Genomic DNA, 23,682 nt, shown 5'->3' with positions numbered 1-23,682 from the left:
GCTTTGAAACTACAGATGTCAAGGCTCCGGATGGAATTTAAGGGTTTGCCCTTGACGAAAGACGTTTTATAGCACCGTTAACCCTACTCCTATCCTAGAACAATGCCCGCCCTACTGCTGCTAAGAAGCGTGATGATGAAAATGGGCTCATAAAGTCACGTGCTGTGTGTGTTTGTTTAGAATAGCAATTCACACCCCAAATTGGACCACTTATTTATCTGACTCAAAAGCACTCTGGTGTCAATTGGAAGCTACCAACTCCGTTTATGGGTTTATTGTGTGAGATAATTTTAATAAATTGTTTTTTACGGAATTCTCGTCAGCTTATATATTTTTTTTCCTTTTCAACGTTTGTGTTCTTTTCATGTTTTGCTTTTAAATACATGCTTTTTATCTTGTTTACTATATCATAATATAGAATGATCTTAGAACTTCCGCAAGCGACTCTTTTGATTAATTGATCGAAATTGGTAATTCTAAATTGGTCTTTTTATAGATTTTATATCTTAAACAATTTAGTTTCATGGCACATTGCATACAAAGCATGTCGATTGCCATAATTGGTCATAAGTTATTGATAAATTTTATCGCATTTGTTCGTCATCGAGAGCTATTCGTTTCAAGCGTGCAAGAGAATTGGAAAGCAGATCAACTCAGAATTCATCAAACGTCGCAAAACGTGGCAAAACTGCAATCTGCATCGTTTCGTGCACCAACAGTCGGCACACGTACACAAAGTCATCCATGCGCACATTGAGACGACAGGTTGCAGAAAATGGAAGCGAAACGAGGACGCCAGCGAGAAACCGCGGCCCGAGGAGGCCCGGGGTGGAGTAAATTGATCGAGCGAAGAAAAAAGGGTTACACAGCGGGAAAGAGGGAGAGGGCTGGGAAAAGGCAAAGCCCAAACACTATAAATCATGTTTCGAAAGCGTTCATCTTTCGAACCGTGTTGCCCTTTTTACTTAGCGTTTGCTCCCCCGGCCAGCTGGATGTTCGATGCTCGATCGATCGACCGGCTACTTCACCCGGCACGACGCCCTGGGGGATGGGGAGGCTGGCTGCTGGATCCCTACAGACTCGACCCGGTGCGAAACGGCACGGCACCGGCTGACGGAAGAGAATGTCGCAATTGAATGTGCACATTGATCAAGCGCGCCTGTCCTCGCTGTCAAGCCATTGCCATGGCAACGATAGATACACTGGTGTGCGCTTGTGCTGTGTGGAGTGGAGCAAAGTGACAGTAAGCGGTAGTAGGCTGCGCAGTAGCAGTATCCAGCAGCGAAAGTCCACTTCCCCGGAGGGAATGCGTGATCACGGTGTCCCGTTTCGAACGAACGAACCCAAAACGGCACCGGGATGGCATTTCGGTGGAACGCAGTGACAGTAGTATCAACAGTAGCAGTAGTAGTAGTAGTAGTAGTAATAGAAGCAGCAGCAGCAGCATCCAGCAGATGGTTAGATGATCGTACCAGTCTACCCGTGGAGCGTTTTGTGTGTCGATGGTGTCCAAGCGTACTAGCTTCTTTCCGGATGATGTGACTCGTACCAATCGAGATCGCGGTGACGATGGACAGGAAGGCAAATTCAACCACGGCCGGTCATCTCGCTGCCACTCGCTCTATCGAATGCAACCGGCACGCCTGGTTAACAAGTAGAACAAAACCGAACGGAAAAAGAAGAGTGAGAGAGCGGCAAAAAAAAAACAATCTGGAACATCTCCTCGAGATCGACGGTCAGTGTTCGCTGGTGATGCTTGCACACGAGCTTGGTACCGGTTTTGTGTTTACTTTTCCGCGACATGCCAGCGGGAGCCCGCTCGTGCCCGGCTCGCCATTGCATTTTGATCGAAATTCGCGCTCCATCCAATTCCAACACACCCGCGCTCCTCCGGATCGTCCCAGCCCGGCGCGGGTATTTGTTTCCAACTCGGATGACTGTCCACTACGGTGCCCGCCCCGTCTTCACTCGGTGCACCCATCTGTCACCGGGCACGCTCGACTATACAACACCATACAGCATCATCATCATCATCATCATCCGAGTGACGCGTGCTTAGCTTGCTAATGTGACACCGATGACCCGCGGTCTTGTAGGTAACTGCATTCTTTTGATTCTCTTTCATCTCTATTTCCACCTGTTTTTGGAGCCAGCATAGCGATAAACCCAGCAGGCTATCGACCAACCAATTGGGAAAGATATGAAATCGTCTTTCTTTCTTTCTTTTTTTTTTTTCGCTCTCTAGTGGTGTCATCGCTACGGATAAACTGACCACTAATCCGTGTTCCCTAGATTACGATGTCTGAAGGCAGACGGGTTCGGCATCACGGAACCCCGGGGGAACGGATAGGTAGCATAACGACTGGCGGTAAAATCGAAGATCGGAGCCGGATTTGATCATCGAAATCGATACTGTCGGCGGTGTTTGAGGTAAGTGGTGCCTTTGAGTTGTAAATACAATTTTGCTTTTGTTTTTTTTAAGATATATTTTGTTGCAAACTCAAAAGAGCTTTTAAAGAAACTTGAATGCAATTTATTGTGATCTGCTGGGTAAAATATTTGAATCAACTAGCCGATTGGGCTCTTTATGTGGACAACAATACGACGCCAGAAGAACAAGTTTGAGAGAACCTTAAAAAACCGGTATGTTAAAAGTGCATCAACAAAACCAAAAGCAAAACACGGATAATGTACGGTACATGGCTTCGTTCCCTCGAGACCAGGACTAAGTTTGATGGAAATGAGAGAAATTATAACAAAAACTGTTCAGCACTTAAATTACAGCGACGCGCCACAGCCGACAGTGTGTCTCGGTACCATATTTGTCGCAGTGGCGCTACGCCACAAATGGTCTTCGGAGTCGTAGGCGCAGGGCTAAAGGATCGGCCCGAAGCGGGGGACAGATATTTTGCCCAATTCTGGAACCATCCGTACACTTCCTCTGGTACGTGAATCGATACGAACTCTCTTTCTCCCTCTTAAACTGGCGCAACACCGGAACGTGTGCTCCCAGCGTTCGCGTCATCCTTTCGGGATCGGGTACCTCTGTCTCGGTGTGGCAAGCGCCCGGGAATGCGACGCTCATCCCGCAAACCAGAACCAGTATCGCAGCATGTTGCCATTTTTTGGTCCGAACTGGATCGGTTGCGAGCGCGCGTGCTCCGGCGACGAAAGAACGACGCGAAGAACAAATCGGTACCGTAGTCAGGTGACTTGTTGAATTTGAAACAATTAGCCTTTTTTGGAGCTGCCCGTGTGCGTGCGCGTATGTGTGCCAGGACACGCGTGCGCGTGCACCTTCCATTGGGAGGAAACATAAGCGCCCGTGCGTGTCGCACAATGCAATGGAGGAGGTTGGCGCGAGCCACACTTTTTGTGCCACATGCTCCCCCCGGGGAGAGGCGGGACTGGCGCTTGGATGCACTTTTATGGAAAATTGTATACATTTGTAGAGCGCTTCGCGTTGTTCCCGTTGCTCTGATGGCGTGCCAGATGTTACCGCAAAAAGGTGAAGCTTTGAATTTTAAGGAAGCGTCGTTATACGGGGAAAAAAGATGTTTAAGCTTTTTCGCATAATAGCTAACAGGATTGTGGTTTACAAAGCTTCCAAATTATTTTATATTGTAACCACGTTTTTCCATTATTTTTCATTAAGTTAATTCTAGGAAACGCTTTAAACATCCATTTGTTTTAAAAGTAATCGAAAGAAAGACGCGACAAATATTCGTTTCCCTTCCATGATTGAACAGATGAAAGTGCCAATTATTGTCATTTCAATCACGAATCACTTCGTTCACCAAAATATGACACAAATGAAATGGTACATGCCAATCAACCCGACCTGGCACAATCATCGGTCCCGAACGGGGGCCCATGATGGAAGTGACGTGATGGAAATGAAAAATGTTTGCTCCCTTCACATAAAATTGCACACGCTGCTTCTCCATGTTTGCTCCGGGGAATTTAGTGAATGTGTGCTCCATAAAACATGCGGTCTCTCCCGCGCTCCCTACTCGCTGCTCGAGTGTCCTTTGCATCTTAAATAGTGACATAAAAGGAGACCACATGTTCATCAAATCGTTGATTCGAAACAAGCGTGATTCGGTGTCATTATGAATACAGTTGATACAGACCTCACGGTGGGGGCGTTAGAAATGGGCGTCCATGGACGAAAATCGGATATCAAATAAGCTGTTGCCGGTGCGAACTTCCCGGGCAATTGCGTCGGATTGGGGGCACATTTTTCCATCTCTTCCTATACTTCTAAGCTTGCCCCCGGGGCAGGGTTTTTCCAGGGTGCGGATAGGTTTCGGACGCACTCAAACCGAACCCGGCTGGAATGTGTGTTTACCGATCCCGCCTACGCAGCACCGGAACACGAAGTGGGCACAGAGAAAGCCTTTCCGAGCGACCCCATGGCACCGGGTTCGGTCCGATTGCGATCAGATTGCGATCGGTTTGCAATTATGGGTTATTTGAAAAGGGCGAGATAAATAAATTAGCACCTCCTCGTCGCCGACCAACCGCCGGCCTGCAGACGCTGGGCCGTTGTTTTCCGTGCACTTGCAAACTGCACGGCCACGGCGTCAGTCGTGTTCAGCTCGAGGGTGATATGATCACTTACTTACTTACGACTTTCCCCTCCGGGAGCAGTGTGCCTTACGACCTCATACCTGTGGCAGCAAATTACGCGGCGTTTGCGCTTAAGACTTTGGTCGAGTTTTGCTATGGGCGACGTGATTGCTCGTGGAAAGCTGCCCACGTAAAACTGCTGGTGTTACAGCATGTGCCCGACTTTTGAGTCGGATTAAAAGGTTTAGTATGTTATTTTGGGGATATCAAAAGTAAAATTTTAATTGCTTTCTTTGGGAGCGATATGCACCTTTTACTTTTGAAACCGTGTGAAATTAAACAAAACAAAAAAAAATCATTGAAATTCCATGTGTATAACGAGAAAATCAAATATACTATGAACACAGTATTTCTGATGACAAATTTCAAAATAGGACAAAATATATTTCAAAAAAAGACAAAAATAAGTGCCGATGGTGAAAATTGCAACATACTGCCGAATGCGGTCAACATCTTTTCCCATTTTCATGTTATGCTGTCGAGGTGAAATATAATTGTGCGCCGAAAAACGACAACGGCTCGTGAAATGTTGGGTACACGTTGGGTAAAAATTTATTATTCACTTCCCCCGCTCGAACATTGCCACTGAGCAAGGCAGAATAAGGCGCAAACTGTACTGCAAACGGACTGTTGCATGTTCCTCATTTGTACTAATGCATGTACTGCAGCGCGTAATCCTGTCGTTTGGGTAGGTTCGTACAAGTGTTCGGGTACGAGTATTGTAAATTTAATTATGAGTGAAACGGGGGATTTCCCTGTATATCAATCCGTTGGTACAACGTTACAACACTTTTGTATTGTACGCAGCGCTTTGATTTTGGCGCGTTGGATTATTTATCCTGGGGGCCGCATAATAAAGCTGACTTTACAAATAAAGCACCGCGTTTGGAGCGAGTGGGATACCTTTGGACGTCAGCCGTGTGGCCAGCTTCCTCCCGTTGAGACGAAACGAAATCTTCGCAGGGTGAATAAAGTTTATGTCCACCGGCTGGAAGCGCTCGAAAACCGCACAACAGCTTCCACATGGATCCGGATCAACTGGTTTGAAACGACCGCTCAAGGCTCCGAGCAGGAACATCAGAAATAATATTTAACTATTTATTTACCTTGCCAGTTCGGGTCCGCAGCTGGCTAATTGGGGCTGACCGGTGCATTCGGGCCAGCTCATGGGGATGCCGTAATAGCCTGCGGTGCGCAGTTTGATTGCCTGCACGCGTCGGACACGACCCGGTGTACTTTCGTACCCAGCAAGACAAACAGTCTCCGCGCGGCGCGGGAAGATTTTATGCCACTTTTGTTTTATAATCAGCCATCGAACCTGAGTGCGCGGGCGCAAAGGGCTCGAGCGGTGGATGCAAGATGTACGCTGCAGTTTTATGTGCATCGGCGAATCTTCTTCCGTGCGGCGCGCAGACCGAACAACCCGATTGGCGCACACCCAGTGCAGCAGGGGTCACAATTATTGCCTGTCCCGGCGATGGCTTTGTTGTCACCCGGCAGAAAGTCGGCTCACGCTGATAAAGTCCGCGCGGTCTCATCCGTTCCGATCGATGACGAGCAACACATCCTCACATAGCCCGGAGCTGTGGCTGAACTATCAACCTTTGCTTATAGGACGCGCACGTACAGCAAATTAATCGGTGTCCTTGTCCGGACTCGGCAAGCAAATTTTATAGCTTTTCAAGTGTTTTAATAACAGATTTGCCGCTCGACCGGCACACTCCTGAATATTTGCAAACATTCGCTCCAAAACATTTGCTGCATCGTTGCAGGGCGGCACTTGCATTGTTTGCAGTTGATGGTGATATTCTAGCTTATTGTTATTGCTATCTACTATCATTGCCAGCGATCAATGTTGGGGGACAACATGATTTATGGCCCAAGCGATGGAAAGTTATGTAAAGCTCAATTGATGATAATGCAATCACGTTTATGGTACAACAATCCTTAACCTTAAACACGTCAGTAGCATTTTGCATGAACATAAATCACAACTTATGTAAGTTCTCTAAAAATAATGCATTTTTCAAGTGAAATCCACCGATTTAACTACTGCCTCTGAAAAACAGGTTGTTTCCATGTTTTATATTTATGTCAGCATGTTTACATGTGTAAATCATGTTGAATCAAAAAGAACCAAATTTAACTTCAAATTATGTTCGTCAGCAATTTTTTCCACATGAAACCCTAATTCCTATCCGTTTGAACATTAAATGCACCATAAAAGAATTAACCAATATGTTAAAAACTCAAGCTAATTATGTACATACTAATTATTTTAAAAATTAAAAGAAATTTAAATAAATTAAAAGAAATTCAAGCTAATTTAAACACAAATGACAATCAGTTTTTAAAGTTGCTTTACTTGCTGTTGGATAAAAATAATAACATTTTCCTCTACAAATATCATGACATAATTGCCAAAAACAACATGTATCATGTGGGCAAAATGTTTGATCGCCTTACAACAAGACGGATTATGTTAGAAAATATGTAACTTTAGGTCAAGGGCAAGCGCTGCTCTCTTTTCAAGTAGAGCGGAGCAAAATTCATCATCCAAATTTCAATTCAGTAAGGTTGTGGTATGCCGGATTGTCTCGTTGTTGTTTTCGAAGTGCGAATTAATCTCAATGTCAGTGGGGAGTGATGTATAGCTTTGGTGATGAAAAAAAGTTTAAACCCAAACCAGCTGATTAGCGCACGGTAGCAGTTTGACGATTTGCGCTTCTCGCGTGCATGGGAAATTTTGGCAGTTGAGGCAGATTAATATTCCTTTACTTTTTTTCTCTTTTAGTCTACTTGTGCTCCTGTCGTTACAAGAAGGGATGCCGCTGCCAAAACCGCCAAGTGGTGAATCACTTGTGTTGTATGTTTTTATTTATCTCGTGCCGTTTCGTGTGTTTGTGGCCTAATCGCCGCCACGCGTGTCGGCTCACGTTGCCATAACGATTTGCGCGCGCTCCATCGGAATAGCGGAGGGTTGGGTCCCCCAAACGCGAACTTGCAAACTCTTCGGAGAGTGAGCTCCTCGTAACGAACAACGAGAGACCCGCGAGAAACGCGATGGAGGTTGCGGTTCGCGGGCTCATCTTCGGATGCGAGTTCATCCTCGTGCTCCATGCGGCGTATCCGCGCGTATTGGAACTCGAACGATGAAGGGGATGAAAGCAAAAAAAAAAAACTTATATGTATGTATTTTTCGTGTAAATACCGATGATTCACCCGTTCCGGGGAACACGGCTTAGCGCCATGGCGCGAACACCGTTAAGGGACATTGGGCGACTCCATCCGGTGCGACGGACATACACGGCCATTTAATTTTTCGACGATATTCTACCACGCGGTGACTTCAGACTCGATCGTAGAGGGGATTTTTTTCCGACGAATTCGAATGAGTGTATCGATGACATGGCCCCGACTGGGGCTAGTGGGTTGCTTGCCAAGCGCATTTGCTTCGGTTGGATGGATGGACTGTCTACTTGTTTCCTTTTTTTGTGGCACCCGACGCTGACTACTAGCAGGCCGTGTATGTGTTTTTGATCGTTTGAACAGATGAAACGACGATCGCCGAGATGCGAGAGTGGCCATTCCATCAGCACCACATGGAAACGCGGCTTTGATATCGAAAAAGCAACCGTTATTAGAATTGTTTGAAATGTTGCAGGCGGTCTTAAATTTGGTATGGGGGTTTTAGAATATTATTCTGAACTGATTTATCTTTTACACAATCTATTTAAAATAGGCTGTTCATTTATAACATTATAATTTACTATTTAAAATGGATAAGATGTAAAAAACATTCAAAATAGTTAAAAATGTTATGTGTTAGTTTCGTTTCGACGCTGTGATCTTTTGTTTGCTTTATATTTCTTTCACTGATTTCATTTACTTTTTTCGAATATTGGATTAGAAATCTATACGTACAAATTTCTTTGCGATCGGATTTTATGTTTTTGCAAGAAATTAGTTATATACAGAAATTTATATATTTTTTTTATGTGCCTATGGTAGCTTCAAACGCAGCATCCCAGTGCATTTTCTCGTTTGCTGCAACGAAAACGTCCGCGCCGTCACTCGGTGTTCTTCGCCACGACATGGGTTCATCCGATGCAGTTCTCATCTCGGAGAAGTTTTCCTAGAAAACTCGCGCCTACCCCTCGGCTTGCGAGAAATGAACTCGCAACCCCCGAGAGAGTGAGCACCTGCAAGGGAGGGAGGTAGTTCATGCCCCGAACGCTTCGAAACGCGCTTGTAGCGGCGACGGCGGCGGCGGCGGCGGCGGCCGTTTTCTCTTCAGCCTCTGGAGGATACGCAGCATAGGCGGCGAGATATACCCCGACCGATCCGGTCCGGCGGCCACATATTTGAGCGCCGACACTTCAGCCGTTCGGTTTAGTTGCCTTCCTAGCCGCGTATCGAACGGAAGTGTCCGCTGGTGCGGCCCGGGTTTCGAAATCGCTCCGCTTCTGCAGTCCGCGAGCAAGTGCATCACAGTGTGTGGTTGTGGTTTGGCGCGAGTCAAACAGGTAGTGCTGCCGACGGAACGGCGAACGGCCGTTGGAAATAGATGAACGGCATCTTTTTTAGCAAACCACCGCAACACTGAGCAACCGAAAACGGATCCCTCACTACGGGACGGGTGCTAATGTGTTACCGGTCCAAGAGAGCAAGTTGGCGCCCCCCGGAAACCCGGTGTCTTTTAGGATTCTACTCCAACCCTTTTTTTCTTCGCACCGTGAATCGTGTGAAAAGGCGGCTTTTGCGCAAACCGAAAATTAGAGGAAATCAAAAGGCATCACGAAATCGTACCAAATATATAAGAGCACAGTCAACCCAGGCTTTGTCGTGTAAGACGCCGGAACCGTTAGCTTTTGGATTTAGTTTTTTTAAATCTTTCACTGTAACCTAATTAGCGGAATAATTAATTGAATATAGCGAATGGCAAATGGTGGTTGTGGTAGGGATTAAAAAGAAATAAAACCACAACTTCCACGCCACGCTGGAACATCTGGGGAGGGGGAGGTGAAAAATAAAAACAAATCCAAACCAAAACTCAACCCCACCGGCTCCGTGTGTAACTAATCGATCATTGGACGTGCGCGCTTCGGGAGGATCAGCGTGAGGAAGAAGACAACAAATATACGACAGAGATGGAAGAAGAGCAAAACACGCAAGAAATAGTAACACAAACACACACACACACATTAGCTAGTGGGGTAAAATCTTGCAAGACAGCCCGTTTGCTGCTGGAGCCTGTCTCTGGTGGAATTTCATCTTCGTCTTCGGCCGGTTCGGGGAAGGAGTTGAGCGGGGCGCGGGGAACGTGTGACAGGTGACACCTGAGCGCAGAAAAAGGCCGTCGGGCTCGTGCGTGCGTGCGTAAGTTCGCGTTGCGTACGGCTGTGTGCCGGAGTCTGCGCCGGAGGACGCACGCAATACGTACGTTCGCGAAGAGGGTCCTCGGCGTACCGACGGGGTGGTTGGGTTCGTTAGGAGTTGGGTGTTACTTTTTGTCTTCGCCTGACCCCACCATGTTGCCCGTTTTACCCCCCCGGAGTACACCATTTTGGTGCCACGAGATGTGGAAGCGTTTTGCTGCGTTTTTCATATCAAGCTTTGAGTCTTTCTCTACGAACAATTTGCACGACTTGCGGTCCATGAAGCGGTCGGTTGCTGTGTTTGTGTCTTCGGTACCCTACAACAGGTTGGGTGGGGTTGTGGTGGGATGCTTTTTGTTCATGCTAGCCCCACTGGAAGGTGGCAACAGATCGACTCTTTCCTTGTTTTTCCACACCTTCCAGACTTACTCTCGCGAAGGCTAATTTCATACGCGATAACGATATCCAGCTGGATCGCGATCCCCCGCTCACCGCAGTCGCTCCCATCCCAACTCTTTCCCCTCGCGGAGCTGAACCAAACGGGAAGCAGGGCGCGCGAAACGGACACCCGCCAGCGATCGCTATAATGAAGAGTGACGTTTATTGACAACCTGAATCCGTCCGGTGCCGTAATTTTGATTGATTCTCCCGGTGCTCCGCAGCCTCACTCTCTCACCAAACGCGATTCGATTCCTCCGAACTCCGCAAACCTTTCTCGACCAGTCCAGACGTGGACAAGACCCCAAGTGGCTATGGCTTAGTTAAAGGCGTATTCATTTCCCCTAGCCCTAGCTAGGCTGTGCAGTGTGCATGGCGGGTGTGCGTGCGTGTTGCGAAGAGCCGTCGGAGTGTTGCTGGTAGCTCGTAGTGCATGCGGTTGTTCAATTTGTTGCAGATGGTTTGTTTGCAGAACAGTGCCCGGTTTGGTTCTGCGCCGGCAAGTGACGTCGTGTGGTGCGAACTGTGTCCTAGCGATCCCTTCCCTAGCCCGCACTTTCTAACCCCGTTTTCTTTCCTCTCAATCAAGTTCCACAACCAAACGAAACTCGAGTGTGTAAAGTGTTTTGTGCCGTCGGGAAAAAAAGGGCCTCCATTCGTAGGCCGTCGGGTGCAAAAGAGTTCGCGAGCGTAGCCGCCATATATTGCTACCCGGAGCAGTTTGCCCAGTACAACCGAAGGTAAGACCGGTTTTATTTGTGAAACCATTTTAATAGAGAGAGAGAGAGAGAGGATGATTATTGTTGGCGAAATCTAGAATTTTTTTAGATTTTATAATATTTACCATTTATCGATCGACTGGCTTTTCGTAAGACTGGAGTTCATAGTATCACCAGCCCTAAAGAGGAAATAGGTAGCCTCGATCGACCCTTTAATTTTTAACACATAATCAATATTGTTTACGTATGATATTATTTGTTTGAATAGAAGATCCAAACATTTTGAATTCAAAGTTTCAATTCCCGATGGGTCTCGGAAATTCCGTACCACAAAATACTCTTGAAACATCTGAAAACAGGAGGTCATTAGCAGGATAAAAAGGGGCTCTTGAGATAAAGGCGCAGGTGCACCGGGAATTCATAAGAGCTCCTAATCTCTTCCACCTTTCCCTTGTTAAACCTTGGTGGGATATCCTAGACTCTACTTCATTGATTTGAAGGTGTCACACGTTAATTGGACGCAGAGTGTTTCCAGAAGGTTGCAAACGGCCCATTCTGTGCAGGTATAGTCTCATACGCTAATGTACCTCCACGTTTGTCCCGCAGTTGTACCCGTGTGCGTCCCTGGGGCAGGGGCGCTTTAACTGCAGTTCGGGGTCTCCTTCGCGGGCACAGGTCATACTTTACCATTTCCGAAGATCTCCGCTGTTTGTTGGTCTCGCATGCACTCGACGTTTGTTTAGCGCACTTGTCGTCACGGTAATGCCCGTCATACCTTCCAGCGGGATGTTGCCGATCATGCAGTTCGCAAGTGCACCCATCTGAGGCAGGTTGCTGCGCGCCAGTGCTAAGGTCCCAATGGAAGGAAGAGTAAAACCGGGGCCCTTGAAAGGATCACGCGTCCCGCCCACAGTAAGTCGCTCCAAGGGCTCCACCCCCTTCGTATGTTTTGTTTTTGTATCAGGCGCTGTGTGCGTGATCGAGATGCGGAACTGGTCGGTTTGCTTTGGTATTGGTCGGCTAGGCTCGGCCCTTTTGCTTCATACTCCGAATAGTATTCGCTATGTTGCATGGATGACCAGATGAAAACTCGATCTTTCTCTTATTTTTTGCGACTGAATACAATTGAGGGATGCATTTTTCCTTATCTTTATTCCACGGAAGATAGTCACTGTGTTCTAGAACTCGAACACAATGTCGAGAGATGAAAAGTTTTTCGCCGGAATGATAAAGTATGTTAAATGATACAAATTATGTTAAGACCCTGGTGATACTCATTCGCAAGGCAACTGATAAGACTGCGGAAATGATGCAAGCTTTGATTTGGTTTGCTATTTGGCAAACACTCACATACGGCAGTTGGATTAGGCTACCCGTACGCATCGTCCGAACCGATGACGACTTTACTGACGTCACGATGTTTTGTCCCCCATGTCTCCCCTTCCAACAATGTTTCCCCCTGTACCCTTGCCACTGGCAACATGACAACATCGAAACGCATGCCGCATGCCGGCTGGTGCTTTGCGGAGGTCACGCGAAATGATAACGCGTCCGGGGGCTGATCGGGCTCCGATGTTGTTGTTGTTGTTGTTTTGTGTGTGCGCTTTTTTATTTTATTTTATTCCTGTTCTTCCTATTTGCCCTGCGGCTCGAAGGGATGATTTATGCTTGCGTGGTAATCAAATGCCTCGCAAATGCCGGGCGGTTCATTGGTTTCTACAGGTTGTCGACGGTCGTTGTAACCATCCTGGATTGGAGCCTTAGCGGTCACGCTCCTTTACTGGGCCTGTTGGGAGATATAGAGTTCCAAACAAAAAGACAGCAGATCGCAAAGGGTCGTTCAAAGTGAAATATTGATACAATCCATTTAGTCCATGTCGAACAAATTGTTGATGGTTCGCCTTTTGTTCCTTCCGCCCCAAATACTCCCCACTCGGATTGACGTGTGGATCGGTTGGGAGAATTGGGACTTCCACAGCGCCACTATCGCGATGGTGGAGGAATTTGTTGTTTGTTTGGTTTTTTTTCTTCCGGTCGTCGGTTTGTGAGCCGATTTCACTATCATCAGCCGAAAATTCAGCCACCATCAGCTGAAGCGGCGTCTTATCACAGCTGTACTACTTGCACTTTTCTCGGTGCGGTGAATTCAATGACCAGTGGTTCGTTTGTGGTTTAATGGCGTACAGATTTTACTAGAATCTTTTTTTTTTTGCGTCGCCCAAAACAGCTGTTTTGATAGCAAAGAAAGAAGTGTTTGACGAGAGAGTAGAGGTTTGAAGACGGGTATTAAATGTGGTTGAATTTACGTTTAAACGCCTCTAGAAATTATAGATCAAATAATCTACTTAATTTGGTAAAAACTAAGTGGAACGTAAAGTATAATGTACAAGTAGGTTAACCTATCGGGGAGTTGAATAAAGATAAAGATTGGACGGTATTAATTGTGGTTGAATTTGCGTTTAGACTCCTTTAGAAATACTATACGTTCATGTACTAAATTTGGTAAAAACCAAGTGGAATGAAAAAGGCGCCTCTAGGAATACTATTTAAATTAATAGTAATAGATAATTTATTTAAATGATTATTATTTAATTTATCTATTGAATTTGATAAAAACAAAGAGAAACGAAAAGTATACTAGTGTAGGTTTACTTGTTTAACTTATGGGGAGTTAGGATAAAATAAATACTAGAAGGGTAATTATAATTAAAATGAATAAATAGTCAAGTAAAACATAATTTGATTGCCAATGCTTTGGCCGCTGAAATTTTGGTCCGGAAATTTCCCAATTACATCCCGAGGGGATGAAATTGCATTCGATTTAGCGCCGTATTTTAACCTTTGTCAACAAATAGAGTAAAGGATTAAATAAATACCACCAATGCGCTGCGTGTCTGGCCGTGTAGACGTAATTGTGACAATGTTAATATGACATAGCACCCCACTTTCCGTCGTGTGTTAGCCTTCCTGGGGCCCCGGTGCGTGCGCGCGAATGAAACTGGGAGCTGATTTCGACGATTGCGTTCCCTTCCATTTTTTGTTTGGTGCCTTGGCGTGAACGTGAAAAACGTGCCACGAGTTGCTAAGTGGGACCACTCGCTCGGGCATCGGGAACCGGTCAATTTCGGCGATGAACACGACACCGCAAGCGACGTACGTCGTGCGCTTACAAAGAAGTTCTAATCAAATTAGTAAAGTGGTCAGCACAGTCAGCCACTCCGCTGCCCTTCTCTGGTTTTCGGGACCGGCTTCCAGAAAACTGCCCTGCTAGGGATGCGTGTGCCACAAAGAATTGAGCTGCTGCCGATGGAAGGAGGCATTCATTGATGAAGGTCTGTTTTCGTTTAATAAACTTATGTTTTTATCCTTCAGCTTGCTGTTGCTATCCTCGCTAAAGTGTTTCAAATTAGCGAAGTTTTTACTTGATGTTTTTGGTTTTTTTTTATTGTTTTTTATATACCTCTTTTATTCTATTTGGTTTATTCTTCTTTTTGAGTTTGTGCTTCTACTTCGCTATTTTGTCTTGAATATTTTTCAATATTGAACTGTCGTGGTATTCAAATTTTTTTGATCCAGTTCGTTCTGTATATTATTATTCGCACTGTGTTGCACATTATTCTGTTGCGTCCCTATCGCTTCAATGTAATTGAATCGTTTAGCACATTACTTAGCAAATACACGTGCGCTATTGTGCCACTAATGCCTATCTGGGAGATGTTGCAGCACCGGCACTTGTCCGGAATGGCTTCCTGCACAATGGGCTATTTATGATGATTTACCGCCCAGCGCGTCCAGGACCACACGGGTTGCAGTGCACGATCCGACCCAAGGACGCTCCGTGATTCGATGGCCCTGTTTTATTCTCGCTTCTCGGCCATTAATTGAAACTATTTCATTGTTAATTAGCGCCATCTCGATCTCGGCCGCAGTGAAATCGGTCCAATCGGTGGCCCTAAGACAGTTACACAGACACAGACACACACACCCGACAAGCGGCGGTCATGTACAACCCGATGTATGCTGTAAGCTCCTCATGCCGGACACGCGGTTCGTTGTACGGGTTGGGCATATCTTTTTTTTATTTTAACGCGAACGGTTCAATCGAATTGGTTCACCATCACCATTACCGGCTGGCCCACTCTCGATCGGACCCACCAGCTCTCCTACCGCACCCCCGCATACTCCGGCCGATATGCATTTGTTTGTTTATTTATTCATGTGTCGCCATCCGTATGCTTTGATTTTCATCGCCGGCGCAAAATGATTTGCCTTTCAGCTTTATCCAGCCGATGCTCCCATCTGGTTCCGGCCGGGAACTGTCTGCGGCATGGTTATGTATGTAGTCTTTCGATCGATGTTTATTTAATCGATTGGTCTGATCGCCTCCCGTCGAGCTCTATTGTCCCAGACAGATGAATCACTTGTGTTTGCATTTATTTTATAATCGTGCTCGAGCCTCAAATCTCGACATTGACAACACCTGTGTGAAGCTCGAGGAAAGTTTCAGAATCTACGTTCTCTAAGTTTCGGTTGAACAGCAAACTTGTCTATCTCCCCAACGCTTTCTGCTGACAGACAAAGCGAAAAGCGGATTCTAATTTTTGTATGAGTTCGCTACATTTGTTGACAGCTAATTAACTTTAATTCAAGCACTTGCCATAACTCGCTAATTAGTGCGTGACGTAAAAATTGGTTCGCACAACATGCGAACACCGAATTCAGCGTTATTTATATAACCTCTTATTAACCTTCCGCTCGCTCCTCGTCCTGAGGGAATTGTCACGCTCCCCCATTCCACTGGAGGGAGTTCTCGTGAACCAACCATCCCACGGGGACGTCACGCTAATCGTGGCGCCTGGCGCCAGCAAACGTGAGTTCCCGGATCCGGTTGGAGAACTGTTCCGGCTCGCGGTTTTCCGCGACCGTCGGCTCTGCACCGTTGCGCCCCTCCGTCGGTTCGCTCGATGGCAGGAAGGTGGATTCGCGCCGCTTGAAGGTTTTGTTTTGACAATTCAACAGACGGTCGGCACCCGCTACCACCGTCACCACCACCACCTGGCGCTACCAGATGAGTCCACGGGGGAAACTGGAGACTATGGATTAGGAAATCTAAACCAATCTGTCTGCCGCCAGCGTTACGCGGTCGGCGGATTGGATGGCGCAAAATGATGTCACGCGCGTACGATGTGCCCAGCCCCGACGAACCGACGAGGTCCCCGGAGGGACGCACGGTTTGGGAAGTGGGATTTTCAGGCAGAACAAAAGAAGAAAAAAAATGTCCACCCATTCGGCACTGACCTTCGGCGAAGGCTTTGGTGTTTGTTATTGTTTTGTCTGCGTTTGCTTTGTGGACGCAGGATAAACTTCTTTTTTCTGCACTCTACCGTCTGCTAATTTCTTCTCGTTTGATATGATTTAAGATTTGCTTTCAACTAATGGTGCTCCACCGAAATAAACAGCCGTCGGCTAGAGGGAATTCCCTCGCGGTTTGAAGTTCATGTTCCAGCTGCTATTTTTGTATTTTCTTCGTCTTTAGGGTAGCACATAGTGGACATTGGTTTGTCCTTTTTCGGTTCAGTTTTAGGCTTTGTTCGAAGGATCCAGTACCGAAATGATGATGATGATGATGATGCTGAAAACGATACGCCCCGATGCTGTAGGCGTAGGCGATCAAATCGTCAAGTCACCGTTTAGTTCGCCTTATATTCCTTGTTACTACTAAGTTGCTTCGATGTCCAGGACGAAAAGCATCAAGAATAGCTCTACACCCCAATGGGGCAAGGATACGGTTACTATTTTTACTCACAATAGAATGCAAAGTTCCTTTGAAGTAGTAGGAAGCATAGCGTTAGTCTATAAGCTCGTCTCAATAGGAATGCGTAGGATGCACTGGACTGTGATTGATGGTTGTCGATCACTACGCATATCAATCAAAGTATCAATTGGAAAAATGAACCCACTTCCAGCAAAGTTGTACGTAATAATTAATACAGCTGATTAATCATGCAAAAAGAGGCACAAAAAGTTGGCCACGAATTTTTCATGAATGGAACGTAAAACCTTGTGTTGCTCGATTTTCGTTCACTTAACACCAAGTATGGCTTTGGATGAGTAAGCAATAGTAATTATTGTTTTTTGCCTATCAAAAAAGGCACTCTCATGCAGTCCGTGACGTAGACAGAAGCGTGCGCCAGTTCCGGTTGGCATCATCATTTTTTGGGCATTGCCTTTTTGTTTTTGCTAGAGTATCAGTCCGTCGGCTAGAAGGGGATAAGCGGTCCAAGGTTGCTCGACAAAGACAGCGGTCGTCACCAATCGGTGGTCAATTGGTGGCGCTAAAAAAAAAAGAAATACGCTAAGAGGATGTCGAGGAAACTTTATCCAACCGAACGACTCAAGTTACGAACTTTGTACCGAGCCGACCGAAGTGCGGAGTACAGAGCAGACGGCGTGCGGATGGGGTTGATTGACGAAATTTAATGCACTCGATATACCCGCCCTCCGGCAAACCCTCTCTTTTACTTTCTGTAAGAGAACGCTTTTTGCACGCGCGTAAAATTGTGTCTCGGTCTCGGTCAAATATGTTGTGCATGATAAATCGGCAGGGAAGAAGTAGATTTCAATTAACGACAGGGCATAGCCAAACAGCTGACAAATTTGTTGAACCGAAGTCCGCGGAAGGAACAGTAGCCAGAGCGGAAACGTGCTGCAAATGAAAGGCTTATTCCGGAGACTCATATTTCCTTCCTTCGAAGCCCGGACAGGAACGCCATCGTCGGCAATAAAGAGTTTTTGAAGGCTCCGGGATCATTTGAGCAATACTGTCTATAATGGTGCCCGAAATTGGATCGGTTGGTCCACATACAAATATTAAGCCGATGTGGCATTTGTCCCGCATGGCTTCCGTAATTTCAGTCGAATCTTTTCTTCTCCTCCAACCTGCGGCGATTCGACTTTTGTCATCTAAGGCTCGACTGACTTTGTCGTTGTTTCCAGCTGAGTTTCCTGGCCAGCAGGCACCTTAGTGGGACTTTCGGGGCACGTCCGTAAATTTGATCGATTCACCCGGTGATATATTACACCGCATACAGAGTAAGTGTCAAAGAACCGAGTGCACCTCCGTCTTCAGCCCATTTGCCATTGGTGATTGCGAATAATAATGACATAACGACACAGGCTACGGAAATCAGCTGGCTGTCGATTAGCACATTAGGGAAACGCCATCACAAAGAAGATGAGTACGTACTCGTACTGGCGTCGTGCGCATTCCTGAATAAGCACGAATCAGGAAGGTACCGGTATGAACTGGAAAAGGAAAAGTGAAATGGTTTCATCTCTGCCTGGCAACCACATCGTTACGAGGCGCAACCAACGCGAATCAGATTATCGGGCGAGTAAGAGAGGTTAATCAGTGGCATTAAAAATAGCCGTCATCATATTGGCAAACAAATTAAGTCTTTAGTAAACAGCAAACATGAATGAATGTGTGCACTGCATCGGCACCAACGTGGTGCATGGTACAAACTTGTAACTGGTGAAGGTGGTCCAAATTCAACAGCAATTATTTACAATTTACCTATCTACTAAGCTCAACAATTGCACAAAGGTTACCGCGGGTGTCGGTAGCTGTATGCCACAGTCCTAACCTGATCGTTTGCATTACAACTGTCCCACTGGAAACCACGATAGTAGTTCCAGTAGTCTCACTTATCGCGTGCGTTCGCAGTGGGTAAAACTTTTCGCTTTCCGCTCAGCTTGAGGTGTCAATTTGTTTGCATTTTTATAGACTCATTGTTCACCAGCAGTAATTAGGTAGGCTTAGGTGTCCCACACGACTCCCGCGAGCACAACGGTAGGCCTGTTGTCAACGGGGAATAGCGTCAATTTGGGAAACCGAGGAATCGGCGATAGAACCGAGTCGTACGTGACCGGAATATCGATCGGAGTTTTGTGCCGCTCGGTGGTGACAGTTGGAATGAACAATTTTGGCAGCTATGTTTTGTATCGAGTCAGTGGAACTTGTATACATTTAAACCTTTATTTTGTTGTGCATGTTTAAGTTTAATTATTCCTTGCAGTCACTTCATTCTGTACCAACGAATAGTTATAAGTCACGACCTGGGAAGCTCTGTATGTGGAATTCATCGTAAGATTATCCCCAATGGAGTTATTTCTCGGTTTAAATGCTAATCCTTCAATGGAGTCTTGCATTCCTCACAACCATAGCGGTTTTGTGCGGTTAGAACCCTGCTGATAGCTATTGACTGCCTCAATCCGGAATCAACTTGAATGTCCTTCTTGCTCGCCATTCTGTCCTCTACGATCCTCGCTCCAATTTCTCAATCCTATCAACCATCAAAAGACGAACAAAAACAAGATGCACAAAAATGAAACGGCTTACTGGAACACGCCACAATTCGAGCGCTTGGCGAGCACCATCCGGATATGCTCACCATGTTTATGTTCATCATTTTATTTCAACAACGGAATCACATCAATCACCGGGACCGTGTGTTTGTTTTCCTCCACTCGGTTGCTGCTCTATTGTGGCCATCGGCAGCGCTGGTCCGCCGCAATGTATGGCATGCTTCGTCGATCAGGTAGTATTTAAAGGCGTACGCGTCGTCGATAGTTCATAAATTTATCCTCACACGATGGTAATTATCGTTTTTCAAACGCCGAGCGGCCGCGTGAGAGGTGCGGTTGTTTTGGAGGGGAAAATTTATGATTCCCATATCCTGCACGGTGATGGGATACTAAATAAATTGTAACTGTGTGTGTCTGTGTGTGCATGTGTGTATCCCGTGATTAAGATCTATGTCGAGCTCAAGTGGGCCGCATTCGAGGCTTGATGTGATTTTGTTTCGTTTTTTTGAAACGTGAAATTTGGAAAAGATCTACCTTCTTTTGGAGGATTCTTGCATATCGCGAACAGAAGTGTAGAACACAGCCATACGCCGACATGGTTCCGTGTTATGATCCGATATTGTAACCGATGCATGGATACGTACCTCGTACAGCATCCAAGTGCATATAAGGTCGGTACCACAGCTTCTTTCTTCGTACGGCCTTGATCGGATATAATACCTGAGTTCCTTCTTCACTCGTGGTAAAGTTGGCGCAGGCTCATCTCCTGCAGACGAATCGTAAACAATCCCTCCCACAGTATGCCCTCCATAACGACGCCACATCCCGACGCTTCCGACGAAAACGACGACGAAGACGACGACGACGACCAAGTCGCTGGTCTGTTTTTGCTTGATGGTGGAAGATAAATTAGTAACCGATCTAGAGAAAATAAATACCACTAATTGCGTTTGAAGTGAAACCGCACAGCGGCCGCTTCGGGGGCGACCGACCGATGGGGGAACCGCTCTCGTTCGGTCGGCCCTTGCGTCGAGCCGATTAGCGAGCTGATCGTGGTTCGTCGATCTGCCGGCGGGAGGTTGCGTTTGACAGCTCCATGGGAGACATGGCCGCCGAACGGGTTGCGTGTTGTGACGTGAGTGCTTCCAAGTGCTCCCCAAAGTCCGGGGGAAGGGGATGATCTGGTCGGATGGGAAAGTATCGATTGTCGATGAATGAGGAATTACGAACGACAACGATCAGTTGGTTGACTTTCTTTCGTTTTATATTACTTTCCAATAGCGACTATTGGTAACATCAATTTGTCGGAATTAATCTTGCTATCCCAGGTTTCTTAAACATTTTTATAAAACTGTATCGTTAATACTGATACTCAATATTTATATTCATTTAACAATTTTTAAAGCTAGCATACCACTTGGCCATTGAACGCGTTGCTCAAAGGTGATCAAACAGATTTTGGATCCATCCTAAGGCAAATAAAATGCTGTTGTAAATTGATACGACCGTCGTGGTCTTTTGCGGAGGCTTACAAAACATCAGACGATGGTTAATAATTCGATCTTGCCGCCTGTGTATCCATGTGTGTGTGTGTGTGTCTGCTGGTTTGGCATTCGTTTTACTCGCAATCCTCGCGATCGGGTGCTTCGATCAGTGTCGATTGATCAATTGCGTTCGTGTTGCTGGATCATTTGTTCAGCCTTTTTCTGATCGATCGTCTGTGTAGGCCGATGATAATAGCGAGTAAGAAAACGGCCCAAGAGAATGGGCGCATCAAACGGAACGGGTTTTCCACTAGGATGTAAACGACTCGAGACGGTCACGAAAGATTGCATCCATGTGGGGAGATCCCTTTCGTATGTGTGGCGCACCTGCAGTAAGTGAGCATTCGATTCACACGAACTGCCTGCCCTGTCGGTTGATGGGAAACACATCTTGGCGCGTTTCGGGTGCAATTTATGTGGAGTAAATAAATTTTCCTCCGAGCTCGGGAGGTCCCCGCCGCATCACTTTCGGATTCAACCGATTATCCATCGCACACTTTGTATCCGTGCGGTGCTGGAGGTGTGATTTTCCCATTCCCAACCATCCGACGTCGAAAGGCGACACTTTTCGGAGTCTCCGGGAGCTGCTGACACAATGAAGTAAACGATCACACGCCGTTGAACGTTTCACAAAATTTCGAATGCAGCGCATGCCGACTGCTTCGGATTGCGTTTTGTCCGTGATTTTATGGATAATCCACGTCCACTCCATTCCTTTTACGCAACGATGTATCACCCTTTAAAATCCACCCGGTGAGAACGGTCGAGGGAGTAAGCGAGAGAGAAGCCTACGGAGGTACGTTTTGCTGGCAGCTCTAATGCACTGCTAATTTAATGGTGTAAACAAGCAATTAGAAGTGATTTACAAAAGTTCGACTCCATGCCCGGCCGCAGGTGCTGCTGGCAGGCCGAACGGCAAACACAAGTGCACCGCCGTAGCGTGGCGTGAAATGTGTGTTTACACGTGAGAAAGTTCCGTAACGCACCACCGCGTACTGGGGCTGCGGTTGGTTCCAAATCCCCAAGGAGATACGAGATACGTATCTAGCGATTCGGTTTCGACTGCTGCTTTCGAGGAAAAACTGCACTCTCGTATGGCTGCTTGCATGGATTACGGGTTGGAAGAACTGATTTCAGTCAAGTCCATCTATACTGGCCCTTTAACAAGTCAATTTTTCTCGAAGTAAAATGCCAAATATGAATCATAACCTTATCCTTATTGGGTATATTTTTTACCCAATTTGATGATTTATGTTTGGTTTTTGTTTTATCCCAATTTATTGATTGCTTATTGTTCGCAAATTTATTTATATTCGTGGGGCAATAGTTTTTCACTCCAAAACTAATTTATTTTCCACTTCAAGTTCATCCACAATCATGTCCATCGCATTAAACATGTTATCTTGTAAAAATCGTTCCTTTCCAATTATATCGAAGCATGTCCGTTTCGCTCGGGACGTATGTTGATGTTAATCCTTTGCAGTGCATGTGTGATTTGATCGATTTGACAGCTCGTTAAATTTACATACAGTTATGAATATTTGAAACGATGCATCGCATCTGAAGCAAATGGAAAAATATTGTTCTCCTCGTGTGTCACCCGCCGGTTGGCTCGTGTCTCTCAACGATGGAAAAGGAAGCTTTCAGCATGGAATGGGATTTTTCTAAACAAAGTGAATACAAAACCACCAAAGGGATTGCAGCGAGGTTCATGTTCGACCTTATCTAGGACATTTTTGTTAATTTAAATAATCTTATCAAAAATTTACATTTATGGCTGACATGCTAATATGGATTTTTTTAGTTCAGCAAGTGGCACAGAAACATAAAGCAAAGCACGAAGCACGGTGAAGACACACCCACACAACCACAAGCCACACTACCGAATTAGATAATTTCCGTCTATCTAAACATTTACATTATGCAGATGGGAAGGCGAACGTGAAATTTAATTCGTTCGCTTCCCGCACGTTCCCCACAGGGTGGTTCGTCTTTGGCGGGAGGTGGTGATGTTGGCTTCGATTGGGAAGTTGCAGCAGGTCCGGTCCTCCGGGTTGCACCACCGGGTTACTGGCGAGGCAATGCGATGTGGGGAGGGGATGAACCCGATAAGAAAAACGCCCGCAATTGCACACAAACGTAGACGAACACACCTTGCGAGGGGGTGTATCCAACTTTGTTGCGGCTACAATGTAGACCGGCACTCGGGCTCAGCTATTGCGCTGCAGGAGCACGAGGTGTTAATCGGATACTATTTGGTCGAACTAAAATAAACAGAGCACGGCAAACATTGATTGAGCTTTAATTCAATCCGAGATATTGTGCTGCCTCACTTCGCACAAGCGTGTCTGCAATCGCCGAGATTGCGGCGTGGGGGGAAAGGAGTTCGCGAAAAGGTCACCGCCACCGTCCGACGGGTTTCGGGGCAAGTTCTTGACCTGCTTAGCATGTGGTATCGAAGGTGCATGATGTTTTGTGATGTCTTATTAACCGTCGGAGAACGGTACTAATTGGACGGGTGCTTGGTTCAGCGGTATGTAGTTTTTCACCTGAAGATCCTTGAACTTCCCCCGGGCGATACGGGCGCAACCGCAGACTGGCTTG

General features: G+C 46.2%; 1 protein-coding gene across 1 annotated transcript in view; it reads left to right on the top strand.

Moving 5' to 3' along the window:
• Positions 1-2,251: 2,251 nt before the first annotated feature.
• The window catches only part of LOC131283541 (BMP-binding endothelial regulator protein), a 70,932-nt gene continuing 49,501 nt past the window's right edge, over positions 2,252-23,682 (top strand). The window contains exon 1 of the mRNA XM_058312778.1: positions 2,252-2,430. The gene's annotated coding sequence lies outside the window, so the exon portion shown is untranslated. The remainder of the gene's footprint in view (positions 2,431-23,682) is intronic.

The sequence above is a fragment of the Anopheles ziemanni genome, chromosome 2 (genome assembly GCF_943734765.1).
Source record: "Anopheles ziemanni chromosome 2, idAnoZiCoDA_A2_x.2, whole genome shotgun sequence".
Lineage (NCBI taxonomy): Eukaryota > Metazoa > Arthropoda > Insecta > Diptera > Culicidae > Anopheles > Anopheles ziemanni.
This window is presented reverse-complemented; position numbering and strand designations above follow the sequence as displayed.